The sequence below is a fragment of the Tenrec ecaudatus genome, chromosome 6 (assembly GCF_050624435.1).
Source record: "Tenrec ecaudatus isolate mTenEca1 chromosome 6, mTenEca1.hap1, whole genome shotgun sequence".
NCBI classification, from domain to species: Eukaryota; Metazoa; Chordata; class Mammalia; order Afrosoricida; family Tenrecidae; genus Tenrec; species Tenrec ecaudatus.
This window is the reverse complement of record NC_134535.1, coordinates 173,592,968-173,617,670: the sequence shown is the minus strand read 5'-3', so window position 1 is coordinate 173,617,670 and position 24,703 is coordinate 173,592,968. Positions and strand designations below refer to the sequence as shown.

The following is a 24,703-nucleotide window of genomic DNA, read 5'->3' as shown; positions in this document are numbered from 1 at the left end:
TCTTACAGACTGTCCCTTCAAACAATTATGTCTGATCATCAGAATCTTACACCTGAAGATGCATTCATAACCTACCAAAACCCAGACTCAACTGCCACCAAGTCGATTCCAACACATAGTGACCCTGTAGGGCAGGGTAGAAGGGCCTCTGTGGGTTTTGGAAACTTTCATTCTTTATGAGAGTAGAAAGTCTTGCCTTTCTCCCCAGGAGCCACTGATGGTTTCAAACTGCTGACCTTGAGGTTAGCCGCCCAACACATACCACTATGCCACTAGGGTTCCATTCATTGCCTAATGAAGGGGAAAGGAAACAAATAAACAATAAGAAACTCACAGACACTATTCATATGCTTTTTACTTTTTTAATTTATTTTTTAGCTTTTTATTATTATTTTTTTGATATGCTTTTTATGGTGTAAGGCAAAATAAAGGCATCGTTGAGGTGGAAGGCAGGCCTGGAAAGCTCCTTTAGAAAGATCACAGCCATTGTAAAGTCCCTGAGCACAGGCCGACTCCGAAATACACGGGATCTCCGTGAAGTCAGAGCCCACCCAACAATGAATAATTCTCAACAGGGAAATGTAAGAGTGTTTCTTCAAAGTAATCCATTCAGCATAGAAAAAGTGCAGGTGTTTGCTTACCTCAAAGCTGCCAGCCAGTGTGAAGGGGCCGCCCATGGTGCCGGGAGTATGAAATCTGCCACTGCTGCTTTCTGGAAGCAGCGTGAACCTAGGACCCAGGGCAGCATGGCCCTGGCTTTCCTAGACTGTAACTCTTATCAGCAGAAAGTTTGGTCGTTTCTCCCCACACAGTGCCTGGTGGCAATGGTGACCCATAAAGCAGGCAATGCGACATCAGTGAGTCAGAAGAACCCAGAGCTCTCCGTTTCTCAGCTTGTACAGACGACATGCCCGAGTGAGTCACCCCCCTGAAATGAAATACCTCAGACTAGCGCTGCCCCGTCCTCTCCTGTAGCCCTCCCGATGCTCATCATGCTCATTGGGCAAACGTCTCTCCCTTGGCCCCTCTTCCCCCTCAGCATGCTGACAGTGGAGTGTTACAAGGAGCCAACCTCACAGTGGGGCTAAGTCTCCACTCCAGAAAAGCCAAGGAGGCTTCAACAAAGCCTCTGGGAAATGGAATGAAGAGACAGATGGTGGACCTTTCCCTCAAACTCGATGAAGCCCCTCCTATGCTGAACAAAGGACCACGCACAACATCAGCCCATGTGAGGGAGGGGTGGTTGTTAGCATCCATTTTTCTTTTTAAATTAAAAAAATTTTATTCTGAACCGGGGACAAGGCAACCAGTTAGCTGTGGGCGAGCCAACCCCCTCCTAAGTTACCCTTAGATATGGGCTTGATCAGAACCCCCTACAGTGGGCAGCGACACCTTTCAAGTACCCTGCCCCCCAAAGACGATGGTGCCCATCACCTGTCATCCAGCTGCCAGGACCTTGTCACTCTGCAAATTGACATAGCGGGGACCCCTCCCCCACACCCTTCAGGTTCCCCAGGTGGCCCAGGTCACACAGGTGCAATAGGACTGTGGGGCTAGCAGTCAGTCAGGTGGTTCACGTCAGACCCCTGAGCTTAGACATAGCTCCTCTTAATCTTACACCTGTACACTTCCTGTATGCAACCGTTCTCTTGGAGCAAAGGGCCCAACCATCACACACGCACACAGAACCCAGAAACCAGTCCCTAAGGAGCCATTGGCGACTCACGGCCACTGGTGGATCCAATTAGAACTGTGCTCCAAAGGGTTCTCAGGAACCGGTTGCTCAGAAGATCTTGTGAGGGTACCTGTGGGTGGGGTCACACCTCCCACCTTTCAGTTACCATCCAGCACGGTTCCTGTAGGTGCACCTGGGAGGAGCGCACGCACAAAATGTGAGAAAACAGAGTGCTGCCTGGGTGTGAGCGGCACTTTCCACAGATCAAAATGAAAACCAGAGCAGAAAGAAGGAAACACCCATCCAGAAAGCTCAGGGTGCTGCTTGGGTGACAAGACAACCTAACAGAATGCGGGGGGAGGAGCCACAGTGAGGCCAACACATTGCAAAACAAGCCGTGTTCACACCAGGCCTGGGTGTGGAGTTAAAATCTATTACGAGTACCTCATCTCCAAGTTCATATTGTGAACGACACCGTGTAGACGGAAAGGAACAGGACTTTATTAGATAGGTTTGGAGGGGAGGGCGCCCAGGTGAGGAATGAGATGTAGAGGCTGTATAATCAGGCCGATTTTAAATTCCCTGAGTGACAGTAAGGATTTCCCTAAATGCTATTTCTCTAAGGCTCTAATACTATTTTTATCCTCAAATAACTTTTCTTATATATAAATGATGGGTTTGAACGTATACATATATGTGTGTATATATTATATTAATATAAATCTACCCTAAATACACATGCTTACAAGGCATGCAATTTATACCTACAGCACATGTATCTTCTCATAATTAACTGAGTTTGGATGTAGGGCTCATTGCCTTTGGCACTACCAATTCTGGTCACGATCTTGGGCCTCTTAAGGGTTGATGGACTTTCTCGTGTCTGTCAGAATAGCCTGGTCACGGGTCCTTTTCCCTAAGGACTGATCATGGAGGCAAATTTGGCACGGGGTTTTGTGCCTGAGAAGTGCTTCCTTGGACTTACATTGATGTCTTAATAACGAAGCACAACTTTAAACTTCCAAATCCAAGCCCGCTGCTCTCAAGTGGAGGCTGACTTGGAGTGACTGTAGGATGGGTAGCAATGCCCCTGTGAGTTTCCGGGGCTAGAACCCTTTACGTAGGGCACAAAGTCCCTTCTTTCTCCTGCAGAGCAGTGGTGGGCTTGAACTGCTGACCTTGTGGTTAGTAGTCCAAGGTGTAAACACAATGCCACCAGGGTTCAACATTGCTGTTTTCTTCAGAAATGGTGACAAAGCCAACTCCAGCTCAAAGAACAGTGAACTAACTACATTTGAACTGGGAAGGCCTCTGCTGCGACTGCATCGTGTCTCCTTAAAAATGGTTACCGTACCTCTCTCTCCATGGATGTCATCTAACCCAGTGTAGCACAGTCACTTCCACCGTGCAATCGACTCTACTGTAATCAATTATTCGAGATCATTCCAGTATACAGTGGATTCCCAATCTGATCACCTTGCGTTATATAAAGAGCAGTATAGACCCAGATTCCCCGAGGAAATGGTGGTGGATGGCAGACAGACGCATGTACAAGCCCAGGAATGCCAACGGTTGTTAGATGCTACTAGCAGCTGAAAAGGCCAGAGAAGCACTTGAGCTACATCTCAAATGCGGGCGTCCAGCTTGCTGCCTCTCGCACGCCACCACTTGTGAGATTTCTGGTACTAGACTAGTAACTCAGGCGGCCACTTGCTTTCTCCTCAGCCTGTGTTTCCTCTCGGATGGAAAGCCCGAGACTATCCCTTTGTCACCCTTCAAGTCTGGAACTGAACTCATGGCATTGGCTCAACTTTTAGTCAAATGATAAGCCTATGAGGTGAACAAAAACACCAGGTAGGAAAGCACGCCTTAGAATACAGGACAATATGAGACGTGTGGGCGCTATCTTGCTCGGGGACAGAAGCTCAGAAGGCGGAAGGGAAAGAAAGGAGGATGCATGGAAATGATGAACACAGGAGAATGTGGGAAGCCAGCTGTTACAATGTAGGGGTTGCAATCAGCGCCAGCAAACAAACGGGGCTTGGACAGTGGGATGTAAAACTAATTTGCTCTTTAAACTTTCACTCAGATCACAATAAATAATAGTAATAATAAAATCCCAAGTCATAGGATTATTGAGATATTTAAACAAAACATGATACGGTACTTGGCATAAACACTACTCAATAACAGCATCTACTACACGGACTCATACTTTTTGTTACATTGCAGGAACCTCTTAGCAGATGGCAAACTGTTAGTGGGTAAGGATCACATCTTGTTCGCCTCTGGGTTTGATAATGGGGCTCTGAGAGACCAGAGAGCGTGAGTGACTTGTCAGGTTACTAGGAGGTGCCGAACGAGACCTGAAGCCTCAGGTCCCACAATCACTGGTGTCTTCAAGCCCACTCTTCCCGTCACCGTGTATGTTGGGGCTTCCAACACAGGCCGCTCTTCTTCCAGCATGCTTTTGTGATTCCTAAAGTTTCTGCTGACAATAGGTCAGAAGTAAGATCACCAGGCCCTTCTTTCTAGTCTGTGTTGGTCTGAAACCTCTGCTGAAACCTTCCACAATGGGTGGCCCTGTTGGTATTTGCAATACATGTGGTAAAGCTCCCAGCAACGTGAAAACCACCACAGAACGAGAAACTGACAGAAGATGGTCAAGCACTGCAGTGGCACTTTTCTGACAGCCATATGCTAGTTTCCCCGGGGGGTAAATACCTGGATGGTAACTAACAACAACAACAACAACAGCAACAACACAGGTGACTAAAGGTTCTGCATCTACAGCTAGTGTTCCAACTAACACATAACTAGTAGAAACACTATTAAAAAGGGTTCAGAACAGATTAAAAAAGGTTCCGGATCACTATCAGCTTGCTTTTATATTTTATATTTTAATTTTTTCTTCAAAATATTTTTCAATCTTTTTTAAGGTAAAAAAAAGCTGGCTGTCTTTATTTTTTTCAAGGAAACAAAATCAACTGACACATTGAAACGAAGGATACAAAACAGGGGAGCTGACTTTTAAAAAATCATTTTATTGGGGGTTCAGGAACCAACTTTAAAAAATGAATCCGTGATAGGACTCCCACTCAGGATGGACTATGTCATACAACACACAATGACCAAGGCTGGCTCTGGTGGAAACCACACAGGTGCTTGTGTACATGTACGTTTGACTGTGCGTGCCTGGTACCTTCAGAGTCGTCTTTTTCCAAAATGCAATGAAGGCGTTTGTCAAGAGGAAGTGGCTCACCGAGCAGCATGGCCCAGGGGGGATGTTCTTGCAATGTTTGGGGCGGGCAAACGGAAAGCTTCGGTGTAACAGGAAACCTAGGTGTCTCTGCAGTGACACACACCATCAAACGTTCACTCAACAGAAAACTGAGACGGAGAAACCTCTGGGCAAAACTTCGCCAGCTTGGCGCCACACACACGGGACCAGTGAAAATGTTAAAGCACAAGTCAACAACTGGTCATGATATCAGCAGGGCGATCGCTATGGTTACAGACATACGAGGCTGCTAACAGAGCAGCTAGCTGCAAACTCCACGGTTAGAAACCACAGAAAGACCTGGGAGTATCGCATGAAACCCCGCCGGGCAGTTCTCCTCCGTGACCCGAGGTCACTGTGAGGTGGAATCAACTTGACAGCGTGGAGCAGCAATGTGGTCACATCAGAGATGGAAGAAAAGAGGATTCTTTTGTAAGGAATAATGGCAAACGTTTCCATAATTTGAAAACCACTGCAGGGGCACTTTGAAAAGTCTTAGAGTCTGGCATCAGGAGTCAGAACCAACTTACTGGGAATGTCCAAATGGTTGGAGGTCCAAGTGCCCCCAAGGCACCCCGGAAGCCCCACTTTTGAGCAGATTGTCCCTAAAAACCCTATGGAGCTCAGTTCTACTCTGACACATCATGACACACATGGTGACATGGGGTCACTATGAGCTGGGGTGGACTTGACAGCAACTGTTTTTTTTTGTTTGTTTATTTGTTTTTTCAAGAAAGAAAAGCTTTTAGTTAGTTCAGGGATCGTTTGTTGGCCCTTAGGAGTGTTTTCCAGTCCAGTCTGTTGGGACACCACGCCCTGGCCCCAAAGTCCACTTTCAGCATTCCCTGGGGACCTTGCCGCTCCATTCCCTTGCTGTTCCGCTGCACTCCCCCAGTGCTTTGCCTCGGTATGGTGGGATCGTAATTCACACACTGTGTCTCCGGTGCTGTCCCCTGTATCATCCTTGGTCACTGAGGGGCATCATGTCTCATAGTGGGGCCAGCCATGTTGTCCTCTCTGAGGACTGGCTGCTCTACTCAGGAACATCATCCTCACGGCCTGGTGGGCCAGGCTGTGCTCCACTGTCTCCTCCCCCCCTTCGTCTGCTCCCGTGTGCTCTGACTTTTTTTGTTGTTGTTGTTTTGCTTTTTTTTACCCAAAGGAATATAAGGCTGTCATACTTTTTAATATCATATGTTAATATAATTTTAAAAATTCCCCCCCTAATTTTAAATTACCTTGTCATTGAGTGGTCGTGGACAAGGGGCGGTATATATGCAGTGTGCTATATCCTTTGCGAGTCGAATTTCTGAATAAGACCTAGAACTGCTCCACAGGACCCTGAGGTAAAACAGCGAGTGAAAGCAGTCAGCACAGGGCACAACATCCCCACTCTCCTCTGCTCAGAAGGCTTCTCCACATCTCTGGGAGACGCCTGTAGATCAGTTCCCCTTGGATACGCATGGAATGTGCAACAGGAGAATATTAAAGCTCGGGATTCTCCCAGGTTCCCTTTTGATTCTGTGTCGAGCATCTCTATGAGGAATGAGAACTGCCTTTGTATTTAGGATCCACCGTGACATGAATAGCAAAGTGCCCTTACAAATCCAGCTAGACCAGAGCATGCACAGATACAGACGAAGAGCTCCAAACACAGGGAGTCCAGGACAGAGAACCCCCCAGGACCAGTCATGAGAGTAGCAATACCAGGAGGGGAAAGGGAAAGTGGGGGGGAAAAGGGGGAACCAATCTCAAAGATCTACACATAACTCCCTGACTGGGGGACGGATAACAGAAAAGTGGGTGAAGGGAGAGGGGTCGGTGTAGGACACGAAAAGAAAACAATGATTTATAAATTATCAAGGCTTCATGTGACTCAAGTAGAAAGAAAATGTGTTGAAATTGATGATGGCAGCATATGTACAGATGTGCTTGACACAATGGATGGATGTATGGATTGTGATAAGCTGTATGAGCCCCCAATAAAATGATTTAAAATTTTAAAATAAGAAGCAAAGTGCTCACATAATTGAGATCTTTTGGAGTGACAAAAATAGAAACTACCCCATATGCTTAGTCTGTAAATAGAAGCCGTGGACACTAACTTTGATAAGCACAACTAGAGTGTTGGCTGTAGTCATAGTCTCCCACGTAATTGTTGTTCTCTTGGGAAGCTACCCCCACCCCCGGCTCATCAAAATGTTTTTGTCTTAACCTACGGATGACCTTCATGCCCTTAAACACATAGTTAATGCTTAGTCATCAGGATTGGGGCATCACCCACTGTTGATTACTTCCTCCTTAGAGCCCTTTCTTCACCTGGCTTCCCAGACAGCCCCTCTTCCTGCCTTTCTTATCAGGTGACATTGAGTTGCTTCTGACTCACAAAATGAAAGGCCCGGGCCTGTCTTCAATGACTGTTTTATCTGAAGTAAAATCCAGACCTTTCTTCTGAGGTACCTGTGGGTAGACTTGAGTCTCTAAACGTTCAGTTAGCATGATGCAACCCATGTTTGGTCCTAACAAGGGCCGTGTCCATGGCAATGAATGAGCGTCAGCTTTGGGCCTCTGTGTGCGCAGGAGCTGTACTTCTACTACGGCACGTCCTTTTCCTGTGCCATCCCAGTGGAGCCCTGGGCTATTGTCTCCCGTGGCTGGGGCACCATCGGTGCGCGTGCGCATCATGACCTCCTGGGCGTCCAGGAGAAGCTGTGAAGGAGCCACTGCGCTGTTCTGCTCTACTCCTTAACCCCAGCGCCATCGCCCTCTTAATGGCCCCAGCACGAACCTAGCCGCTGCGAGGCTGTGGGGCCTGGTGGCCGTGTGGTGCTGCCCATGTGGGTCAGGTGTTGCCCGGCCTCTCAGGATTCATCAGGAGCCATACTGTGCTCTTAGTGAGAGCGCAGAGGTGGTTTGCTTCTGGGCAAGAAGCTCCCCCCGAGTCAGAAACCACAGAGGAAGCTACAGATGAGGCCACGGTACAGAGCAGGGAGGTTAAAATAAACGGTTTTCTAAACGCTCAGTAAGAAAAAAACACAACTGATCAACCATGTGGGGGGAGATGGAATGATCTGAGCCTGACATGGGAAATTGGCATTTCAAATTCACCGTCACAGGAAGAAGAAGTCCAAGAATGTGCAGCCACAGATGTAGGGCAACTGGATACAGGAGTATCGGGCAGTAGTGAGTAAGCAACAATAAAAGGGATGTTTGTGGGATTTATCAGTTGTTTTTTAAGTGATTTGCTTTTATTTTTTTCTCTTAATGCTTAATGTTAAATCTTCATTTTTTATTCACCACGATTTTTTTTTCCTCCCAACTAACCCCCTTGCTGCCGTCAATTGTGACTCAGAGGGACCCTGTCCGCAAGTAGAATGATCTCATAGTGTTTCCAAGGCTGCCGTCTTTCTGGGAGCAGACAGACGGCCACACTTTCCTCCCGTGGAGTGGCTGGTGGGTCAGCATGAAGCAAGATCTCCAAAACTGTATCAGCTTCACGCACCGTGGAGCCGCCCCCTTGCCTGGGTCTCCTTTTCTTTGGCCTTTCCTGTTGGTGTTTCTCCCATCTCCCGGATTTCGTTTTCGCTTCCTCCTCCATCCACTCTCCCTCCCAGGTGATGGATCACATGCCGTCTCCTGGCTTTAAGAAGCCACACACATGCTGCCAAATCCTCAGAGTCTCTCTAGCCCAAAGTTCCCTCTCTCACGTTCTTATCTGCAACTACCTATTGAGCCCCACCCTGACCCATCTGCCTCTCTGATTTTATCTACTTGACCACTGCCCACACCAGCTTCAGCTCCTTGCACACAGAAAACATGCATCAACACACGTTTTCCTATCTGCCCACAACACCTGTTCCCCTTTTTCTATATGTCCCCCCACCACAAGCCCCAACTGCCTTCAAACCCTTTAGAATGGTTCCTTACGAGTAAGGTCTTCTCTGATCAACTATTTAACAATCAACTATTCCCCAAGTTTACTTTCCCTCTTACTCCCTTCCTGAAGACCCTGGTGGTGTAATGAGTTACATATGGGGTTGCGGTTCAAATCCATGAGCCATCCTGAAGGAGAAAAGTGAGGCATTCTGCTCCTATGAAGATTGACAGCCTCAGAAACCACAAGAATATTTTCTTCCTAAGGTTGTCATGCATCAGAACTGACTCAATGGCAGTATGTTTGGTTTTGATTTTTTTTGCCCTACTGACCAACTACAAGGAGCCCTGGTGGTGTAGGGGTTACTCGTTGAGCTATGATCCTCATGGTCAGCAGTTCGAAACCACCAGCAGCTCCATGGGAGAAAGACCTAAGTTTTCCATTCCTGTAAACAGTTACAGTCTCGGAAACTCAGGGGCTTGCTATGAGTCAGCATTGACTCAAGGGCAGTGAGTTTGCTTTTTGCTTTGCTCCCTGAGGGCAATCATTTGATTCCCAACAAGTTGAATATTCAGGTACATGGGAGACATGAAGTTGAAGTCGCAGGGTGGTACAAATGGTTAGTGTTCTCAGCTGCTAACTGGAAGGTTGGAAGTTCAAGGCCACCCAGAGGCACCTCAGAATAAAGGTCTGGAGACTCTGTCAGGTTGCTAGATGGGGGCCAAATGGGGGTTGGTCTCCACCGAATGACTACCTTAAATGAGGATTGTGTGCCCACGCCACAGTGAGGAGGTTGGAAAGGAGTCAGGCACACTAATTAAACACCTATGGGAAAATATCTACCATACAGACTCGAACATAAGCCGACCCAAGTATAAGCCGAGGTACCTAGTTATTACCTGGGAAACCAGAAAAACCGATTGACTCGAGTATAAGCCTAGGGTGGAAAATGCAGACGCTATTGGTGAGTGTCAATAATCAAAACAGATGAAAATAAAATGACTAAAGATTGAGACATCAGTGGGGTAATGTATTTAAATATTTCTTTTAAATAAAAACATAAACAAAAGGACAAGTCATTTAACATTAGTAAACCAGCACAGTAAGTGGAAAATAGGTTCCACAAAAACAATAAGGTATCAACAATGATACCATAAGAGTACTTATTCCCTGAGCTCAATCAGCAACCAAGCGAAAATGTAAAGAGTTAAAATCCTTCAAAACTGGATTCCTCATCATCATCCGTATCCCAATGCAGAGCTTCAGCTGGTGTGAGGTCATCATAGACGCTGTCCTCACTGAGATCGCTGTCATCACCATCACTGCTGTCATTTTCATACAAAGTGCAGTCTTCACTGCCATCCATAGAATTACTAATACTACATTTCTGGAAGGCACATCGCACCATGTCTCCTGGAATGTCTTCCCATGCATCTCGAACCCACTGTGCTATTAACTCTGTGTCAGGCTTAATGAGATTTCCTCCTTTTGTTAGTCGGGCTACCAGATGACATCCATTCATGCCACTGACCTGTGTATAAGCCGAACCCCAATTTTTCAGCACATTTTTTGTGCTGGAAAACTCAGCTTATACATGAGTATATATAGTAGGCATCGACGATGATGTGACGTCACACAGGTGCACCTGAACTCAGCCAATAAGGGTGGCCAATACTCTCAACCAGACCCTCCCTTCTTGACCTGTGGGGACTTCCTGCGCTTGGTTCCTTACGTGTGTGTTCCCTGCTCCTGTTCCAGTATTCTTTACATGGAGTTTTCACACTCTCCTGAAGCGGCCTTCTTCAGTCTCGAGCTCCAGCGCAGCCTTGTATGCTTTCCGGAAGTAGCATGTGCTTTTGAGACGGTACTACCTGGAACTTTCCCTTCCCTTGCAAGAGTCACTTGGATTTCCAAAAGTGCTTCTGCCGCGTGAATTCTTTCCACATTGCAAAGCAACCCCCCAGAAACCTCACAAAGCTGCTTCAGAAGACATTGGCCGACATGCTGCTGTGACACACATGGGAGGCCAGGAGTTGGGGTCACCTGGACAGCAATTGGTAAAGTCATTCGAGGACTACTGGCTGAAAATGCAATTTACTCACTTAAGCCCTCTGAAGACAGGGATTGAGAAGGTCCTGTTCACCTACTGCTAAGTATAGTGCCAACCTGGGTCATGGTAAGGCACTGAAAATATTTTAAGCCCAAGAGAGAAGAGCAACAGCGATAAAATGACGAAAGGGAGAGATTGATAAAAAGGAAAACATTACAAGTACCCACCTCCGCGATAATTAATGCAGGCAGGAATAAGCAATGGAGGCCAACACTGTTGCATGAAAGAGAGTTGGGAACCACACCAGCCAGGTAGAGTATCTGCCCACATATGACGTTAACCACAAAAATATCAAATTTAACGTCATCTATGCTGGGGCAATCTGGTGTGTGAAGTCATAGCTAAAATGTGTCATTCGATTCTGATCAAGAGGGCGTCAATCTGACAAATCCCAATGGGATTAGTATTAGTCTGAACTCTTTCAATAATAAAAAGTTACTATTTAGGTAATTTAGAAACTCTTAACTACAGACCACACGTAACTGTTAGTGAATCTTGGTAAAGGGCATAAGGGTTATATTGCACTACGCTTACACGTTTTTATAAGTCTGAAGTGTTTTAAAAGAAAACATGGGGTGGGAAATGAGGCAGATTTTTCAGTCAGGTCAACTGAAGTTTGAGAAAGACAAAAGGAAAGAAGCAAGAGAAGTATAGCCTGGAGGTGTGTGGGGGGGACAAAGTCAAAAATGCATAGCCCATCCTGCTAGCTCACCTAATCCTCAGCCAACAAACAGGGAAACCTCCCTGTTTTCATAGAGGAGGAGCTTGTGGCCAGGAGTTGCAGCGACATGCTCCAAATCACACAACTAACTCATGGTTGGAGGAGATTCAAACCCAGGTTTGAACTGTTACACTGCTCTTGCCTTGCGTAGAACACTCAGGTGGCATGCAGGGGAACATCACATTCAGTTAGGCCCAGCCCCTTGGCTGACACACATTCAACACACACAAGAAAAAGGAAGAGGAGGAAAAGACATACGAACACAAAAAGTCAAAGAGAAATAGGCTTTCCTGGAGGCACATCCCCAAGTCAGTGAAGACATCAACACTGGGAAGAGTTCTCAGACATGATTATGGAGGCTATGTACCACATATACTCGAGTACATGGCCAAGGCACCTAATTTTACCACGAACACTGCATTAAAAATGTGCTGAAAAACTCGGCGTATACACGAGTATATACGGTATGCCCTTCTAGTAGCGAGAACACATCTGGCCAAGGCCTAGTCTACGTGGATAAAACAAAACCTCACTGCTGTTGAGTCAATTCTGCTTCATGGAGAGCCTGAAGAGCATGGGTGCACTGGCCCTCTGGGCTTCTGAGGCTGTGACTCTTAGCGGAGCAGAAAGCCGCATTCCTCCCCTCGGAGCTGCTGGTGGTTGGCATAACCCACCATGCCAGCAATGCTCCTTCTAGGTGGGAAGAAAAAGAAGCTGATATAGCCCTGCTTTGCTTAATGAATAGACTGAAGCAGGAATTTTCTGATTACCACAAGATTTTAACTGACAAAAATTCATCTTCTCTATTCTTTGGACTCAAAGCTGGAGGAGCTCATAGAGAGGAGAGAAGGAAGAAGAAGTCAGAGGTCAAAAGACTTTGGGGTCAATAATTATTTTGCTTTGTCAGAGAAGTCTAGTGTTTTCCTAGGACAAGAAAGATTTTCGCGTGTGATTACTTAACGTTCATGACCATGCCAGCATTAGGTATTAATGTTAAATGGCTTTTTAACTTCCAGGAGTGCAGAGATGCCGAAGAACTAAGAGTCATGATGGTATCTATCCATAACTCAGGTCATGCAAACCAGGCAAGACCACTCAGGCTTGAAAATTAGCCTAGGTAGGACAGATATTCCAAGCTTTGCTTCAAAAACAAGGTACAACTGCCAAAGAGCTGGATCTACCACCATACTCAGCTAAGAGGAGGGGTATCTACTCTAAGGCTAGTCTAGAGATAATGGTCAGTTTGTGAGGCTTATGTTTCCTGCTTGCACAATAAATCACTTTACTGCTTCAGAGCAGAAAAGGAAAACCAAACACCTAAGTACAGAACTGAAACCCAAAGAAAAACACAGACACCCTATTTCCTCAATTCACATGTTGATCCATTTGCATTTTAATGCTTGTGCAGTTGTGATGACTCATCCGCAGATGATGGGCTTTGACAACCACCATGTCTCTCTCAGCCTGTGTGCAAACGGCGTGAAGCTTAGAGGGGGTCTCCTCTCGTGTCATTTCATTGGAGGTATTTGCACAGGTAGTCCCTGCGCTGTTAACCTAAATTTCGATCCCAACTCATCAGTTACAGATCTCTTGGGAAGATTCTCTCAAGGTGCAGCCCTGAACATGCAAAGTTGGCTATTGCTTGGAGAAGGTTGCCGTTCGCTGGTCAAGTCCTGTAATTAAAGCCAGCAGAAATTGCCAGCGATCTCAGGCGTCCTTGTCAAAGTTAAGAGTCAAACTTCTTTAACGTCCCAAATGGCTCCTTATCAAACGTTTCCAGATGAAACTCCAGTGTTGTCTAACTTCTAGCAATACTTCATTCAATAAGTAAAACGGAAGTTATGTTGTCTGTTTTAGAGATTCTCAAAGGAGTCTTGGTGGTGAAAAGATTAGGTACTTGGAGGCTAACCAAGAGATTGGCAGTTTGAACCCACTTAAGAAAACCCTTTGGGGCAGTTCAACCAACCTGTCAGATTGGGTTGTGAAGAGTCGGAACTGACTCAATGGTCCACAACAGCAGTGTAAGCACCAAGGCTCAGGGCTGTGACATGAGTATTAGTGAGACCTGGCATGCTCAGTCCACTCAGAATCTTTAGATTTTTCTGGTGAAGGAAGTAACAACTCATTCTTTCATTGTAATAACAAATTTTAATGCTTGGAGGACACTGGGCTTAAGGTTGATGGTAAAAATCAGGAAGCGTAAATGCTGATGGTTGAATAACACGAGGAACATAATGCTACTGAACTGTAAACTTAATGATTGTACAAAAAGCAAATGCTCTGTAGCCTATACAGTCACTGTTAATTTTTTCTTAATCCTCCATAGAGAAATGATATGTAATTCTAAGGATAACTATATGCTGCTTGTGGGAGTTACATAATCTGGTGTCAATTTGGGACCTAAGGGGATTAAGAGTAAAGCGGTGCAGTCTAGTCAGTCAATTCGGTCATAGTCAATAAGGCCTCTGTGTGGGCATGGCCTTCTCCTGAAGATCCCTGAGGATTCTGGGATTCTGGGAGCTCCTGTGTTTCCTACTTGGAGGCAGGAGACACTTTTCCTCTCTGCTCAGTCCCTGGGAGATGCTCTACTGACAAGACACATGGCGTTATGCCCTGGGAGCTGGAGAAGCCACATGGACCTACCAGAAAAGCCACATAGCGACCCCTGCCAGCGCTGAGATGCTTCTACCACCACTGGATCCACAAGACTTTGCACCCACTGGCCTGTAATTCTCCTGCATTCTACATCATTGCATGTGTTTCATGAGTCTGAAGAGGAATTTATAGATTGGTAATGGACATATGGGCTAAAATCGGACTTATGGACTTGATTTAAACTGGGCTGGGATGTTTTCTCAATATTCAACTGCTCTCGTATATCAAAGCTCTTTCTTTTTTTTTTTAGTTTTTATTTTATTTTTTTTCAATCATTTTATTAGGGGCTCATACAATTCTTTTTACAACCCATACAATTCTTTTTACAACTCATTTGTGTCCAGCACATTTGTACATATGTTGCCATCATCATTCTCAAAACACCCACTCTCCACCTGAGTCCCTGGCATCAGTTCCTCATTTTCCCCTCTCTCCTCTCTCCCCCTCCCCCCAAACCCTTGATAATTCATAAATAATTATTATTTTATCATATCTTAGACCATCTGACGTTTTCCTCACCCAGTTCTTCGCAGTCCGTCCTCCAGGGAGGAGGTTACATGTAGACCTTGTCATCTGTTTCGCGTTTCTTCCTCACCCTCCCGATATCGCCACTCTCACTACTGTTCCTGAGGGGCTCATCTGTCCTGGATTCCCTGTATTTCCAGTTCCTATCCATGCCAGTGTACATCTCCCGATCCAGCCGGTTATGCAAGGTAGAATTGGGCTCATGATAGTGGAAGGGGAGGAAGCATTCAAGAACCAGAGGAAAATTGCATATTTCATCGTTGCTACACTGCACTCTGGCTGGTTCGTCACCTCCCCATAGCCCTTCTTCAAGGGGATGTCCAATTTCCCCCAGATGGGCCCTGAGTCCCCATTCTGCACTGCCTCTCATTCACAATGCTATAATTTTTTTTTGTCTTTGATGCCTGATACCTGATCCCTTCGATGTCTTGTCATCTCACAGGCTGGCGTGCTTCTTCCATATGGGCTTTGTTGTTTTTAAGTTAGATGGCCCCTTGTTTATCTTCTAGCCTATGAGGCCCCAGATTCTATATATTTTGACAACTGGACACCTTCAGCTTTCTTTATCGCACTTGCCCTTGCACCCGCTTTGTCTTCAGCGTTTGCGTCGGGGTAGGCTGGTGTGCTTCTTCCTTGTGGACTTTGTTGTTTCTTATTAGATGGCCTCCTGATTGTCTTCATGCCTTTAAGACCCCTGATGCGATATCATTTGATAGCTGGGCACCATCAGCTTTGTTCACAACTTTTGCTTTGTCCTCAGTGATCTAGTTGGGACAGGCCGGTGTGCTTCTTTCATGTGGGTTTTGTTGTCTTTCAGCTAGATGGCTGCTTGTTTATCTTCAGGTCTTTAAGACTTCAGGTGCTATATCTTTGGTAGCTGGGTACTATCAGCTTTCTTCACCACATTTGCAATGCTCTTTCTTATACACATATGAGTACCCATGAATTTGTTTCTCTAGTTTACCTGGATTAACACACAGCTATCTCTTAACATGCTTCTAAACATTTAATGCAGTCTTCCTCCCCCAAAGAGTATTATTAGAATAGAAAATGAAATATGATAACAATATTGAATGTTCTCAGGAAGAGAACTTGGGTATCACCCACACAGAGATCACTGGTTATCTCAGAAGGATGGTCTGGGTGGGAGCCAACTAAGCACCTTTGGAAATGAGTGAGATGTAGAGATAAGGGCACGCATGGCTTCTTGGAGAAGTTGGTATTCATTTGACACATGGCAATTGTGAGGGGCTTTCTTCTGTTATTTGGAATGCTCCCAAAGTCCCGTCCATGGTTCCAAGCTTCCTTCAGGGGAGGTCCTTGAGATGCACTTCCCTGACTGTGGCCTTCTGACTTCCTGACAATGCCTGCTTGCCCTTTAATGCTATGTAAATTTGCTTACTCTTTGAAACAATTGAACCAACCCCTCAAAAATTCAGCTCACTGCATGGAGTCAATTCTGATTCATAGGGACCCTGTAGCACAGGGTAGGACAGCCAAGATGGTAACTGTTTACGGGAGAAGACCCCCTCCACACTTCCCCCGGCCTCTGGTGGATTTGGACTGCTGACCTTGCAGTTGGCCCACCACCTCACCAGGGCTACTTTCAACAGCAATAACAAAATAAATCAAAGATTATTTGCAGCATGACTTGAGCCAAAACTGGAAGTACCAACTAGTTCTTATCACTCTGTGAGATGATGAATTTTATGTTTCTGTGTTTTAGCAAGTGTTCTGTATCTGATATTGTGAACCCCCAAGGATCAGGCTGTTGGTAAAGATAATCATCAGAGAATTCAGTCAAGTGTAGAACGTGCATGAGGGAGTCGCCAAGCAGAACTTGTCACTGTGCTGTTGCTTTTTCTCCATTTGGAAATGGTTGTGGCCGTCTCTGGGACTGCTTGTGTATCTAAATCATGTCAATACGATGATCCAAAACTCACTACCACCGAGTCAGTACCGACTCGTGCTGACCCTACAGGACAAGGTAGAACTTACCCTCTGAGTTGCTAAGACTATAACTGTTTATGGGAGTAGAAAGCCCTGTCTTTCTTCCTAACAAAGTGATAAATGGCATGGCAAAAAAATGTTTTTATCTGAAAAATTTGGATGTACCACAGAAGATTCCTCAGAGGAAACTGTTTCATTCATTTCATGATCCTTTTAGTGAATTTCCTGCCTTCTTCCTCAAAGATTCTACTGACGATGCTTTCTACTACCAGTTGCCATCGAGGCAGCTGTGATTCCTGGGGAACCTGTATGTGCTAGATCAGAACTGTGCTCCGTTGGGGTTTCAGTGGCTGAATAGTTCTGGTGCCTTTCTTCTGAGGTATCTGTGACTGGAGTTGAATTTGCAACTTTTGGGTTAATAGCAGAACACGTCAGCCATACACCACCTAGAGACTCAACAATTGTTTACGTTCTCTATTTGGAATCAAGGAGGCTGGGTAACACGAGTGGTTTGCAAATGGCTGCTCATGCACCCAGCAGCCTCTCAGAAGAAAGAACTGCTTCTGTAAAGAAATCCTATGGGGTCCAAAGGACCCTATCTTCTGAGACTCTAAAGGAAACTGGCAGTCACATAATCTCTTGTCAACTTGTGAAGGGGTGGAGTCTAGCCTGTCAATCAGGTCGCAGCTTGATGACCTCATTTGGAGGTGCTATGGAGATAAATAGCTCACTGGAAGCCAGATCGACACTCTGCTTCGTCTTCCTGCTGACAAGACACATGTTGCTGTGCTGATAGAGCCAGAGGCCTGGAGCTGGAAGAGCCACGTGGAGACCCACACCAAAACTAAGATGCTTCCACCACCACTGGGTCCACAAGACTTTCCACCCTCTGGCCTGTGATCTTCCTGCATTCTGAATCATTGCATGTGTTGCGTGAGTCTGAAGATGAATTTATAGACTGGTATCATACATATGGGCTAATATCGGACTTATGGACTGGATCTGGACTAGGCTAGGATGTTTTCTTAACATACAATTACTCTTTATATACAGCTCTTACTTATATACATATGAGTGTCTATAAATTTGTTTCTCTAGTCAACCCAGACTAGTACAGATATCCAAAAACACAAAATCCCTCTCTCTCTCTCTCTCTGTCATATGGTTTATGTTGAACTACAGATAATAACAGGTAGGCCCACAGTAAATGCACAGAGATCAAAAGAGGAAGACCAAGCTGCCATTTCAAGAAGGGTGAAAACATTGTTCATAGCCTGCAGGGACCATGCCAGGGCTGCAGCTGGATGGTCACAAAAGGTGCAGGGGGAACTCACTAAAACTCTTTGCCCAGTATTAGTACAACAGTCGGTTGCACCTGACCATTCACTCCCGGGACTTCCTGAAGCTCCAGGTAGAACCTGCAGAGATGCCATAGAAGGCAGCTAGAAGAGATTCCTGTCATAATGTGCATATTCACCACCTGTACCTTTAGGTTGGCGTAACAGAGAGAAATATTTGTAGGTCCAAACAAAAAAATTCACCGCCATCATTTTCAATTCACAGTGACCCTAAAGGGCAGAATAGAACTGCCATTGTGAGTTTCAGTGACAGTAAATTCTATGGGAGTAGAAAAGCCTCATCTTACTCCTGTGGAGAGGCTGGTGGGTTTGAACTGGTGACCTTGTGGTTGGCAACTCAATACGTAAGCCACTATGCCCCAGGAGGTCCTTCTGTTTATCAGTAGGTTGAGGTTTTATATTATGCTTTCTCTTGCCCAAGGACATCAATTGACAAGCTCAAGAAGAATTTATGAATTTCACACTCTGCCAACACCCTAACACCATTGGCTGAGACCTAGATGTCAAATATACTGTTCAAAGTCTAAAGAAAATGCAGACATAAACTAGCCAGCATTCTATAACAATAATAAAGTGTCAGAGAAGTTGTTGTTAATTGCTCCACCGCATGGTGACCATGTAGAGAATTGTGCCATAGAATATTCCGGGCTTCCAGGGCACCTCTGGGTGAGTTCAAACCACTTACATTTCATCCATTAGTTGAGCGCTTAACTGGTGGTGCCACCAGACGTGTCTGACCAGAAAAGAGAGACAACTGGCAGTGGAAAGTGTGATCGTGAATTTTGGATTGTAAAATACTTGGGTTCAGCTCTACACTTCCCAGAGGTAATGCTGCGTGCAGCTTTCTTCGTTTTAATATTTATAAAATAGAGATGTTTGGGTTTTATTTTATTTAAAAATTTTTAAACAGTTTTATTGGCATATAATTCACATATCATACAATTCAATAGTTCAGTCACATCAAGAAGAGTTATACAATCATGGCCACACTCAGTTTTAGAACATTTTCTTCATTCTTGTACTCATCTTTATTAGCTCCCCGTTTCTCCCCAGCCTACTCCGTCACACCCCCAAGGAACCATTAATCCAATGATTGTCTCTAGATTTATCTACCCTGGACGTCATATACAGAAAAACATTAAAAAAAAAACAGTAACAAAGTAAAACAGGCAAAAACTCAACTGAAGAGAAAGCAGAAAATATTAAAAAACTGAACAAATTTAAAATGGCTCATAAGGGAGATCAAATGGTAAGGTGTTAAATTTCAACCTAACTGCACCTTCAACAATCTACTTTCCACTGAGTTTTGCATGATAGCGAGTAACAATTTATTGTGGGCAAGTTTAATTTATGGATTTGGGCCTGCATTCCCCCCACAGCAGATTCTCAGAGTGTGGCTTTCCAGAACAGTAGCATCAGCACGATCAGATCACCTAGGCATTTGTTGAAAATGTCAATCCCCAGGCTTCATTCAAAATTACTCAAAAAAACAAAATGCTGGGAATCACAACCAACAATCTTTGTTTTGGCAAGACATCTAAGTGATTTGCTTGCACATAAAACTTTGAGAACCACAGTATTACAAGTAGATTGCAAAGGAAAAACCCAAATAAAACAGAACAAACAAGTGAAAAGTGAAACGGGGGTTTTCAGAAACACCAGAAAATGTGACCAAGGCAAGGATGACCTCTGTTTGAGCTCATGAATTGGCCGCTCCACTCTCCCACCCCCTCACCAGGACAATGTAAAATACACATTTTTTTAGCCTTATTTATTTATTTTTTTAAACGTTTTATTAGGGGCTCATACAACTCTTATCACAGTCCATACATATATACATCAATTGTATAAAGCACATCTGTACATTCTTTGCCCTAATCATTTTCTTTTCTTTCTTTCTTTTTTTTCCCTTTTCTTTTTTTACATTTTATTAGGGACTCATACAACTCTTATCACAATCCATACATATACATACATCAATTGTATAAAGCACATCCATACATTCCCTGCCCCAATCATTCTCAAAGCATTTGCTCTCCACTGTAAAATACACATTTGAAAGGATCGCCGCTTGTAATTGTTAATAGATTCAAAATAAAGAAAGTCAGGTCATTCTTATGATCGATGGGTGATGCCACTAGACAACGGCATGGCCTCTTGAAAACCCACTCCATCCCATTAGTGCGCTAGAGCAATCCCCGCTCCTCTTCACAGACAAGAAGCTTGTTCAGACATGGCATTTTAAAACATGACTCCAAAGTCTTTGAAACTTCTCCCATCAAGAGATGGGATTGGGGACTTTACAACTGACCTGATAGAAATAAAGATACTTTTTAGTAAGAAACTTGAGTATAGAAACAACTTTACAGAAACAAACTGGATAACCTACACAAAACAGCCACTTTCTTAGAAGCACACAATCGACCCAGATTGACTTCAGAAGAAAAAGAAAGTCTCAAAATACCCACAAGTGAAGAGTTCAAATCAGTAATCCAAAAGCCCCAACCAAAATAAAACAAGTGGGCTTCAAAGGGAAAGCTACCAAACCTTTAAGAAAGAATTGACACCACCACTGTTTAAACTCAGAAGAAAGGACTATTTTCTAATTTGTTATATTAAGCACATATAACCCTAGTATGTAGCAGACAAGAGATACTATAAGAAAAAAACAAATATTCAAACGAATGAAAAAATACAGGCCCAAATTTCTTATGGATAGATGTAATCCTCCACAAAATACTAGTGAACACAGCAAACACATATTAAAAGAGTTACACAGTATGGCCAAGGGGAACAAAATCTAGGAAAATAGGGAAGGTTCAACACTATAAATCAATCACACCCACAGAACAAAGGAAAAGAGCCACATGACCATTTCCACGGAAGCAGAAAAGGCATTTAATGGAATTCAATACCCTTTCTTGGTGAAACTCTAAAGAAGCTTCAAATAGAAGGGAAAGTTCTCCATGTGACTCAAAGCATATATAAAAAGCCCAAAGGCAACATTGTATTTAATGGAGAAAGACTGAGAGCTTTCTTCTCGAAACTGGCCAGAACAAGACAAGCAAAACAAATAAAAATCTCCATATTGGATATCTGAAAAGAAGTTAAATGATCTGTCTGCAAATGACAAGATGCTATATGAAGAAAATCCCAAAGAGCCTTCAAGAAAATCTCGCGTCAAGGGAGAAATTTAGCAGGGGACCCAGTTTGACAAACCCAAACCAGCGATGTTTCAGTATACCAGCAATAAGAAATCTGAAAGGAAAATTCAGAAAACAATTTACAAGAGCATCTAAAAGAATAAAATGCAGTGACGGTTCCTTTTATTTGTGTGCCAACATGGCACCTGTAAGAGGATGTGGATGGGTGGGGTTTGGCCTGTCGATCAGGTCGCAGCTTGGTGACCTCCTTTGTGGGGGACACACGGCTCTCTGGAGGTGGGCTACTCTCACTATTTGCCTGCACCTTCCTGTTGAGGAGTCACACGGAGACTGGCGGAGCCCGGTGATGTGACCACCGTCATTGGATCCATGAGACTTTGCACCCACAGGCTTGCCATCTTCCTGCATTCTGCATCATTGCAATGTGGCTGAGTGAATCTGAAGAGGGCTTAATGGACGAATATCAGATTTATGGAGTTGATCTGGACTGTGGTGGGTTGTTTGGTCGATATATAATTACTTCTTGATATAAAGCTGTCTCTTACACATCAATGAATGCCACTGGATTTGTTTCTCTAGTTAACCCAGCCTAACAACATGCCTAGGTATAAATTTAACCATAGGTGTGAAGGACTTAAATTATGCAATTTACTTAATTTAAAATTTTAAATGGAAGAGATTAAAGGTACTCCATGTTCATGTATTGGATGAATTAACATATCATTAAGATATCAGTACTACACAAAGCAATCTTTAGATTCAACATAATCCCAATCAAAATTCTAATAGTCTTCTTTACAGAAATAGATCAATCAATTCCCACTGTTAAATGGAATGGAAAATAGCTAGTACAATGTTGAAAAAGAAGAGCAAAGTATTTCCTGATTTTAAAACATACCATATACAGCTACAGTAAGCAAAACATCTTGGTTCTGGTATAACCATAGATGCATAGATTTGAAAAGCCAGAAATAACGCATGCATCTATAATTGATTGATTTTTGACAAAGGTGCTGAGTCTGTTCAGTGGAAAGAGAAGAGAAGCCTGGCTCAGCTTGACAAACGAATGGAAAATAGCAAATGTTGGTGAGGGTGTGGGGAAAGTGGAACCCTTATCCATTGCTGTTGGGATGCAAGGGCTACAACTGTTGTGCAAGTGGTACCGTAGCTCCTCAAAAAACTTAAAATAGAGCTACCATAGAACAAGACAAAACAAAAACCCAAATTCACTGCCAATGACTCAATTCTGCTCTCAGTCACCCAATCTCCACATGACCCAGTAATTCCACTCCTAGCTATAGACCCAAAAGATAGGATCTCAGAAACTTGTACACTAATGTCCATTGCAACACCACAATACTCTCAATAACTAAAAAGTGGAACCAATCTAAATGCTCCTCAATAAGTGAAATGGATAAACAAGATGCAGTACACACATGGAATGAATACTCCTCAGACAGTAGGAGAAATCAAGTTGATACATGCTATAATATGGCTGGAGCTTAAAGACTTTATGTCTTTAATGAAATAAGTCAATTGCAAAAGGACAACTATAGTATGACCTCGCTTACATAAAAAGACAAGAAAAACCCATGTATGAGACCAAGGGTTATTCGTGGTGACCAGGGCTGGAAGGGAAGACCAAAGGTCACTGGTGATGGAAATATTGCACAGCTAATTACTGTAAGTGCAGTCTAGAAATTGTACGCTTGCAACAGTTGAACTGGCAAAAGTGGTGTAATTCATATGTGCATATTTACAACAACAACAACAACAAATTGTAGCTGCCGAGTCTGCTTATTGATAAACAGACACTTCGTGGAATTTTGTTCCTTGGTATGGAAGCTTAGGGTCGTGGTTTTATGGGACACTCAACTTGATTGGCCTAATGATGTGTTTGTGTTTTCTGACTCTACCTCCTAGTTCTTTGCATAATGTTCATGGCCTTGAAAAGTTTGCAAGGACAACAGGTGCGCTCTATTTGCTTGGAGAAGCGAAAGAAAGAAGAGTCGGGAATAGAAAGAGGATGTGGTGCGTGTGACTGATGGCCTCCATCAACAGCTGCTGCCTTTGTCATGGGACCAGATGCCCGGATGGTGCCTGGCTACCATCACCGACTATTGTGATCAAGGAGCCTCTAGAGGAATACTAATACAATAAGGTGAGGGGCTGATGAGCAGGATGCAGAACAGCATTTCAAGTAGTCATGGAATTCACTAGTCATGGAGTCACCAAAGCTGGATGAACATCTGAGACTAATGCCCTGTGACCATCTTTAAACCTTAGATCCCCAAATCCCCTGAAATCTTAAACACCAAGCAACAGTTAAACTTAATTAGTTAACAATGTCTGCCATGAGCATCCTGTCCTTTGAAGAACTATATATATGGATTGAGATGGATAACAGCCACACAAAAGATTAGATAGGAATGCGAGGTGCTACGGTGGGTGGGTGCTAATGGGGGAGGAACAACTCAGAGAAGGAGGGTTGGCATGGTTGGACAACCCTAAGAACTTAATCAATGCTACTCAATTGTACCTGCATATTTTGCTGTGTATCTTCTCGACGACAACAACATAAATAATATTAGAGAAATGAGGTGCATGTCTCCTCCCCTTGAATCTGAGAAGGTGACTTTTTTGATGATAAATTCAACGTGATTGAAGTGCCTCTGTTAATTTTGGAGGGTCACTCACGAGTGGCTATCTACCAGGGTCTCAGAACATCCACTCCCTAGACACTTATTCTAGGAACACAGCTGCCTTTCTGTGAGAAATCCCCCGCACATGGAGTCAATAGTCCTAAGCCCAGCCTATGTGTGGAAACCTTCTAGATAAATCTGTCGCCAGCAGTACAGGCTACCTAGCTCTTCAGGTCTCCGAGCTAAGGACACAGCCATTATGGTTCTGACATATCCTAGCCCTGTTGTCTGAATTTCTCACCCACAGAATCAATGGCCATTCCAAGATGGCTTCTTTCATACCATGAAGTTTGGGTGGTTTGGTAGGCAGCAGTAGTCAGTGGGACAAAGGAGAAGCTTCTGTACTTTATATCTCTATTTCATCTTTTCAACTGCAGTGAAAAATATAGTTTCCCCATTTTGCAAATGATGCAATGGAGAAGATAAGTATCACACAAAGGTACATATCCAATAAAAGGTTAATTTCTGAATAGGAAAAAACAAAGTCAACATATCAGCCTCTAGTCACCTGAAGATGAGAATTACGAAATGACAGGCATGAAAAGCTAAGCATGACACAATTTTACTTCTCACTTTCTTTCTCCCTTGCCCCCCATGGAGAATTTAAAGCATGATTTCCCATCACGGAATGTAAAAATCATCCTAAATGTGTCATTAATTGTAATAGAAATTTGTGTGTCGTGATAATG

The 24,703-nt window shown here is 44.1% G+C and overlaps 2 protein-coding genes and 1 pseudogene across 3 annotated transcripts in view; 1 reads left to right on the top strand and 2 right to left on the bottom strand.

Moving 5' to 3' along the window:
- Positions 1-24,621, top strand: part of LOC142450517 (protein nucleotidyltransferase YdiU-like) — a 177,385-nt gene extending 152,764 nt beyond the window's left edge. The window contains exon 20 of the transcript XR_012784948.1: positions 23,236-24,621. The gene's annotated coding sequence lies outside the window, so the exon portion shown is untranslated. The remainder of the gene's footprint in view (positions 1-23,235) is intronic.
- Positions 1-24,703, bottom strand: part of APBB1IP (amyloid beta precursor protein binding family B member 1 interacting protein) — a 138,882-nt gene that overhangs the window by 88,560 nt on the left and 25,619 nt on the right. The window contains exon 2 of one of the 2 annotated variants that reach the window (XM_075552531.1): positions 6,194-6,296. The exons of the other annotated variant lie outside the window; for it this stretch is intronic. The gene's annotated coding sequence lies outside the window, so the exon portion shown is untranslated. The remainder of the gene's footprint in view (positions 1-6,193; positions 6,297-24,703) is intronic. 2 annotated transcript variants of the gene reach the window in all.
- Positions 1,545-1,642, bottom strand: LOC142452271 (small nucleolar RNA SNORA17; annotated as a pseudogene).